Consider the following 7,886-nt stretch of genomic DNA (forward strand, 5'->3'; position numbering starts at 1 on the left):
GTTAATGTAGAAGTTTTTCATGTGACTGCGTTTGATCAGATTTGTATCTTCGCCTCTGACTTTTTCACCCAGGACATTTTTCAGTAACTTTCCTTCCTGCTTGGCTTTCAGGCTAAAATCTTTTTACTGTTGGGGATTTTAAAAACATTCCTTTAAAATGTCTCGCTGTCTTTTAGATTCGTGTTGTCTAATGTCAATCCTACAATGGATTATGTTCTGTTTCAGCAATCCTTCAACCCTGTATTGGATCCTTGCTAATGCTCTGTCTCTGTAAACTTGTATTCATCTACCCTATGACAGGGGTGGGCAAATTGCGGCCCGCGGGCCACATGCGGCCCGCTACAGAGTTTTTTGTGGCCCGCCAAGACAGTCATTAAACTGATTCTAAAATTAAATGTGCTTGCAGCTATAGATGATATGAAATTAGCACAATAAATAAATTGAATAAAACTACCACTGTTTTATTTAATTTATATTTATTGATTTTTATGATACAATGTATACCTTTTCTGAAATGCAGTTAACTAATGAATGTAATCATTCTAAAAGGTGCAGCCCTCCACTAACCTCTGCTCCCACAAAGTGGCCCCCGAGCCAAAACAACTGCCCACCCCTTCCCTATGACACTGTTTATGGAAATGTCCTTGCCACTGTATGGAAATGCCTGCCCTTGTCCTTGCTACTGATTGTACTGATCTCACACTATGTAATACGCCTTGAGTCTCAGTGAGAAAGGCAGACTATAAATGACATAAATAAAATTGATTTTGATCCTCAAAACAATTCATAACCCTTGTATAGTAGTGTTGCGATATAAAACATTAACACTTAAGGCATCCAAACATGTCAGCTTGCTACAGGCATTGGTGATTTTGCATAAACCAAAAGGATCTCTCGTTTTATGATGCAGGGGCAGCAATTTGGGGATTGGACATTGGAAACCAAGTTCAAGACAACTTAATTTAGCTGTGAAGCTCTTTAAGTGACCTTTAGCAAACCGCCTCCTTTCAGCCTGCCTGTTGCTTATTGGGAATCTCCTCTACAGACCAGACAGATTAGCTAGCATCCTTCCCAAATTAAAATGCCCAAGATGCTTTGAGAGAAGCCACAACAGCTGACCCGATAGGAGTTTTGTAGCATTTTATGTATTAGAAGAAAAGCAGGTTACAGGTGTAATAAAATGCAGCACAGTCCACACCTTTATAACGAAATTTAAAGAACAGTAAGAACTGCAATGGACCAAGCAGCGATATCCGAGTCGGCTCTCCTGCCAAGAGTGAGAATGCGTTCCCAGCCTGCCAGCCCCCCGGCCTGGTCGCTTTGGCCCTATCTGGCACAAACACTACTATAGTTGCATTTTATAACAGCTCAAGTTTAGCTGGATGGTGCCAGTTCAGTGTTTGTAGTGGACACAGTTATTTAGCCCCAAGTGTGTCAAGGTTATTTCCCCCTTACTGTTTTTGTTATAAAAAAGAGCAAATAATGTGTGCGCACGGAGGTGGGGAGAGTCGTCTAGCACTCAGCGCAGGGAAGTGAATTTTGAGGACTGAATGCTCCTAGGAAACCACATATTCCAAGTCTTAAACCAAGGCCCTAGAATCTATTTGGCATCTGCATGCTGTCGCTCATAGCATACGTTGGCACCTCGCTCTTGCTAGATGGAGACCGATCAAGAGCAAGAGTCCAGTAGCACCTGTAAGACTAACAAAACTTGGGGTCAGGTAATGGGCTTCTGTGAGTCACTCACAGCTCTCTTCTTCACGTACAGCTAGAATGTGAGTCCGTCTGTCCTAATATCTTGCTGAATGGAGTTGGTTTCAGGTGCTGAATTACAATAGCAGGTAAATGACAGTAAAAGCCAGTGAATGACAATAGCAGGCGTGATTTAATAGCGAGGGGTATGCAGAGGGGTGGTGGGTGTGGAGAAAATCAGCGCTGGTAATGAGGCAGGAAGCCCAGGTCTCGATTTAATCCAGGTGGATGCATTGTCCCAAGCTTCGTTATCAGTTGCAATTCAGCACTACCGTGTTGGAAGCAACAGAAGCAACATATAGTCTGGTCTTGCAATCTGTAGCTGGTGGCCTCTGTTAGGTTTAAGATTTTGTTCAAAGTAAGACAATGGGACCTGTAAGAGAATACGGAGGTCTAGGGTTGGGGCTTGACGGCTGCTTCCCGTGGAGAAATGCGGGGTGCGCTTGTTCCTTCCCCCACTTGCTTCTTTTCTCTTCCAGCTCCCAGATTCCAAATGCTTGTTGACCCTCATACCCTTCCGCTGCCACTTCTCTACTGAAAAGGCGTCACCGTCCAAAATGACTTTATCGGCAAGAAATGACTGTGGGTTTTAATGTCCATTGTGACATGGCTGCTACTGTGTGTTGTCTCTGCCTGGCTCTTGTGCCTGCACAGAGCGGCAAACCAGAAGCTTCTAGAGCGAGCTTTTTGTAGAGACAAACGCAGCCTAGGAAATGCAGCCTCAGGCGGCGCATGTGTCAAGGGGAAGGAGCTGCGCCTTCCCACTCGCTTCCTTTTCCTCTTGCAGTGATGCGGAACTTCTTCCCCCCCTCAGCTAACTTTCATCTTCCAACAGAAGTGTTTCTAGTTCATTGACAGCTGAATATAGTTTTTCAGGGTGCCCACAGCACAGCCATCCAGCTTCAGAATTTGGTACGTAGAGGAGAATTGTGGCTTTCCTTCACAAGTCTGTCCCCCTCTGATCCATATTGTTTGCTGCTGTTGAAATGGGCAAGAAGCCTCCCAGACCCCAATGGGCAGCATAAGAGCCAAGCTACAAGTGAGGAATGGCACTTGAACGGCAAGTGAACAGACTCACGTGTATTCCTCCCTGTTCACTTGCACTCCACTTGATCAGTGAACAGGGAGGAATGCACGTGAGTCTGTTCACTTGCCGTTCAAGTGCCATTCCTCACTTGTAGCTTGGCTCTGAGGCTTCCATGTGCAAAGCCTGTTCAGGGGAGAGGAATAACAGCCTAGAGACCCACGCATGTGCTATTGCCCCCTGCTCCAGAGAACTGCGAGTTCAGCAACAATGGTTACTCTACATGAATTCTTAAGGCATTTCCGGGACCCAAGCCAGGGAGCAGTAGGTGTCCCTCAGTCCCATTAGCACTGATGAGACCTAAGCCCATAAATATGCATTAAAGTCCCTTTGATTTCAACAGATGCAATTACCTTTCTCTGGATCACGGTGCTACAACCACCGCCCCCCGGGGTTGCCAGCTCCACGTTGGGAAATTCCTGGAGATCTGAGGGGGGGGGTGAAACCTGGAGAAAGTGGGGATTGGGGAGGGAAAGGACCTTGGCATGGAATAATTCCATAGAGTCCACCCCTCCCCCCCCCAAAGTAGCCATTTTCTCCAGGTGCCTGATCTCTGTGGCCTGGAGACCAGTTGTAATTCCGGGAGATCTCCAGCCACGACCTGGAGGCTGGCAACCCCCAGCCAAAACTAACGCAAGGCAGAATCCAAAAATAACACTCCTTGCAACGGTTCCTTAAAGATGTCTGGAATGACGGGCTACTTTCCACTACAGGACTAAACAATGCTTTTAAAATAGATCCTGCCAGAAGGCTGGTGTGCCCTGCCCAGCTTTGATTTCACTCCGGGCATCATCTCCAGGGTTGAGAGATGAGAGCTAGCTGGTTCAGCACCTGGGGGCCTGGGGCCTTAGTTCCTGTAGGCTGAACCAAATCAGTGGTTTAGTATCACACTCTGAGAAGAGGGCCACGATAGGAACTGCTTCCCTGTAGCCCCTTGACCTTGTTTGTTAACCTTGGGACAGGCCTGAAAGCAAATGTTTGGGTTTGGTGGGCTTTCCTGTTAACAGAACGTCAGGGCTGGATTTATTTCTCAAACCCAACCTGAATAGAGGTAGTATGGTCTTGTCCCAGAAATGTTGGTGTCGATGGGAATTAGTAGGTGTGAAAAAACCCTGGCTCCCTGTTTTAGAAGAACCGAGAGAGAAGCTGTATGCTTGGTTTCTTGCCGTGCCAACTGTTCCCCATGGACTTAAATATAGTCTGAAATTCTTTGGTCTGAAGACTTTAGAGTGGGAGTCTTGGAATACATGGCAAGATCAGATCCGTTGGTGATGCTAGCAGGAAAGAGAAAGAAAGAAAGAAAGAAAGAAAGAAAGAAAGAAAGAAAGAAAGAAAGAAAGAAAGAAAGAAAGAAAGAAAGAAAGAAAGAAAGAAAGAAAGAAAGAAAGAAAGAAAGAAAGAAAGAAGAATTCAATGTTAATTTTCTGAGAGCAAGTGTCTCAAAGAAAGCAATACAAACCTGAACGGACCTACAGAATAGGGGAAAGAGACAGGGTCAACATTTGATACTTTGATAATTCAGCATTCTGGCTGGAAACTATAGCATCACATTTACTGAACACACAAGAAGCATCCTGGGTCTGTTTTGTGGCTTGTGAAACTATCCAAAGCATCTCCTGTTACACTTGTACACTTAACCTTTGTGTGTTGACTTGAGAGGTTCTGGAAAACGTTTCTGTGCTGAATACTGAGACTCACCTGAACAGTTCAGTGGATCGTTTTTTGGGGTACGAGGCCTGCAGCACAGCTCCCTTGGGGAGCCTCTCCTGATTTCCTTTGTATGCTGTCAGCTTATGCATCACATTTTCGAGGATATGTTGTTTATGTGAGTGATTTTGTTGATAATTAATATATATGCTGTGGCAGAGTCCAGTGTTTTCCATTTTATACTCTATCTGAAATTGCGGCTAGTCCTCTTGAGTCTGTATGAGGCTGTTTCTGTCCAAGACTTCTGTTTGCTACAAAAATGAATGTGATCTTTGGATTTTGTTTGGACAGAATCTATATCCAGTGTCTCTGGATATTTTTGAAATCCTTTCCGCTTCTAAAAATTAGCAGAGTGTTGTGTGAATGAGCCGTGAGCCAGAGGCAATTGGTCACCCAGCCCATAATACGTATTTTATTCCTGCTTTCTCCATTTCAGCAGCTTGCCTGGAATATCCCACATCAGGGCCTCTCAAAATAAACAGCAAGGAAAACCTAATTCTGCAGCTGACGTGCCTTTTTATAGCAGGGAGCCAAATAAGGGTGGATCCTGAAAGGTACACCAAGTTATTCATTTAAGGCTTCTGGCAACCGTCATTACTTCAAGTGTCCTTCGGTTAAAAATGTGCTTCAGTGAAAGCATTGCAGTTGTGTGGGTCACCTGGAAGTCTTGGAGTGAGGGATTGTGGCACGTCGCAGAAACGGGGCGTTTGATGTGACCGGCAGCTTTCCCACATGGCAACGCTCTCCTATGGAAGCCATGGAGTTGCCACAGCTAGCCACGCAGCCCACCAGCAGTGGTCTTTCCAAATGGCTGCCTCCCCACCCCCTGCAGGCCCCATGTGGCTATTTCGCACCACCGCACTACAGGGAAGATTTTCCCAACTGTTTTTTAACATCATCAATGGACAGACCAATAAGCCGTTATGTTAATATGGCAATTGCCGATTGAAAACCTTTTTAAAGACCCCTTTGCAGTATGTGGGGAGGGGCTGCCATGAGAACTGGGGCAGAAAACTGTATGCTGTATGCAGGGGCAGGACAATCTAGAGTTTCCCACTCACATGGCATCCAGTCCATTTTGGCTATGAACGTTCTCTAAACATCACAGCAAAGCCAGGCTAGGAAAGATCACAGAAAAGTAGAGGAAACCCCATAGTTCTTTGCTGTGAAAGAGTCCAACGGGGCACTCAACATAGCTGGAAAAATGAGCGCTGCCAACATCATAAACCAAAGACGGGGAGCAACCAATGCAGGCGTCTAGTGACTGGGCATTGCCGCCTGCCCCCTCCCACTTGGCTTAGATGGGCTTTTGTGGGCCTTAGGAACACCCACAAAGGTGCAGAAAAGGGAGACCCACATGAAGGGGCATTTGGAAACCCTCTAGGGTGAGGGGGGGCTGCAGGCCTCAGATTGGTGCAGGCCTGTTTTAGAATCGGCTCTACCAAACGTTTCCAACACCGTCCAGGGAAGAGCCGGCTGCTGCGTTGGCTAAACAAAGAACGGACTGAACGTGGCTCAGGCTGGCTGCCTCTGTGGTTTACAAGAAACACTGGGCTGCAGAAATAGCACAGCCCGTAAGAGTATTTTGGCAACAGCCAGCCCTGTTTAGTTCAGAAGGAAAGTGACAGAGTTTGTATATAGTTGCGTCCCAGACAGCCCAGCTCCTTCCCTCTTTATAAAGCTCCCCACAGAGTAATGAAGCCTCAGAAAGGCAGCCTCCTGCCGCCCTGCGATGTTGCGGTGGAGAATGTCCAGGTAGCCGTAAGGAGGGGGGCACACCTGGGTTTCCTGCCTGGGTGGGGGGTGGGTGGGCTTGGAGTGCTCCCAGAATTACAACAGCTCTGCTGGAGTGGGAAACCTTAAGGCACGTGCATTGGACCGCTGGCTTCAGAGACGGGTTCTGTATGTCCTTGGGGCGGCAGGCCCAATCCACAAAGAGGCTCCCTTGCAGTTCACACATACCACAAGACCTGGAAATTACTTCACTCCCCCCACCCCCACCAATTGCAGAGTTTTACCCTGAAGCCGGTTCACACATTTAGCCCTTGCCACTGAGAAGTGAGTGGCGATGAGTGGTACGTGAGAACTAGCATCCCCACACACTGTACCTTCTTCTGTCTCTGGTTTCTCCCCCCTCCCCCCTCCCCGGATTACAGCCATGTTACTCTCTTCTGCTTTCTCCATCACTTCCCCTACCCCAGACGTTATTTAGCATAAAGCCATCAAATACCTTGAAACCGAGTGGAGGCTGATCTCCTGAAGGGAACATCTGTGTTTCCCATCCTTTCTTTTCCAAAGCCAGAAATGTGGATGTGCAAACTATTTTAATGCTTTTTTCACTGGCCCGGTTTAACTTGCCACCAAACCCGAGAGAAATAAAAGTACAGTTCATGACAAGATGTAATAACGAACTACTAAACAAACAGCAGCTATTTCTTTGCCCAGGATTGCCTGTGGTTTGTGTAACTGAAATACGCTGTGTCCGGGGGCCCCCTAGTGTTAAGCAGTAGAAATACCATTACACAAAAATTGGCATATTTTATGATGCTGCTGCATTAGACAGGTTTTAATCCCCTCCTTCCTTGAAGGAGTTCAGAGCAACATGCATGGTTAATCTTTCTCTTATTTTATCCTCTCAACAACCTGTACAGTAGGTTAGACTTACTGGCCCAGGGTTTCTCACTGTCATGATTTAGGATCTGGTCCGTATCCAACACTTTGTTCCTCCACCACGTGGGCTGTATCCCAAGACCCTCTTTTCCCACTCCTTGTATCTGACGAAGGGACCCTTGACTTGCAAAATCTCGTACACTGGAAATCCAGCTGGTCTGGCCCTGCATCTTGCTGAAACGGGAAAGGCATCCAGAACCGAACTGCCCAAAGCAAGGTTTTTCCTTACTGTTACTTCCAAAGGCCACTTCCGGGATAGCAATTTGATTGCATTTACTGTAATGTACCAAAGTTGCCTTTCAGTTGGACACTAATACAACAATGAATGTACTGATTTGACCACACACACAAACCAGGAGGGCTCCTTGGAATCGCTCTTTTTAGGGGTGCCATGGAAGCAGCGTGCCCGAAGATGCCAAGTTTGTAGTTGGGGTGCGGTGCTGCAGCACCCTGCGTGCCACTTTGAGGTGTCTTGGAGCAAAGCCCAGAAGAAGGCAGTAAGGGGCAAGACAAGAACACACCGAGCGTGTGAAGATGCCTTCTGCAGAGTCAGGCCGCTGGTGGCCCACTAACCCAGCCTTGCCTCTCAGAGGGCGCTGGCTCTTCGTGGTCTTTGCGCCTTCAGTGCCTTTATGCCCAACTGGCCTTTATGCAGCCCAGTCCTGCCTCCTCT

The sequence above is a fragment of the Eublepharis macularius genome, chromosome 18, assembly GCF_028583425.1.
Source record: "Eublepharis macularius isolate TG4126 chromosome 18, MPM_Emac_v1.0, whole genome shotgun sequence".
NCBI classification, from domain to species: Eukaryota; Metazoa; Chordata; class Lepidosauria; order Squamata; family Eublepharidae; genus Eublepharis; species Eublepharis macularius.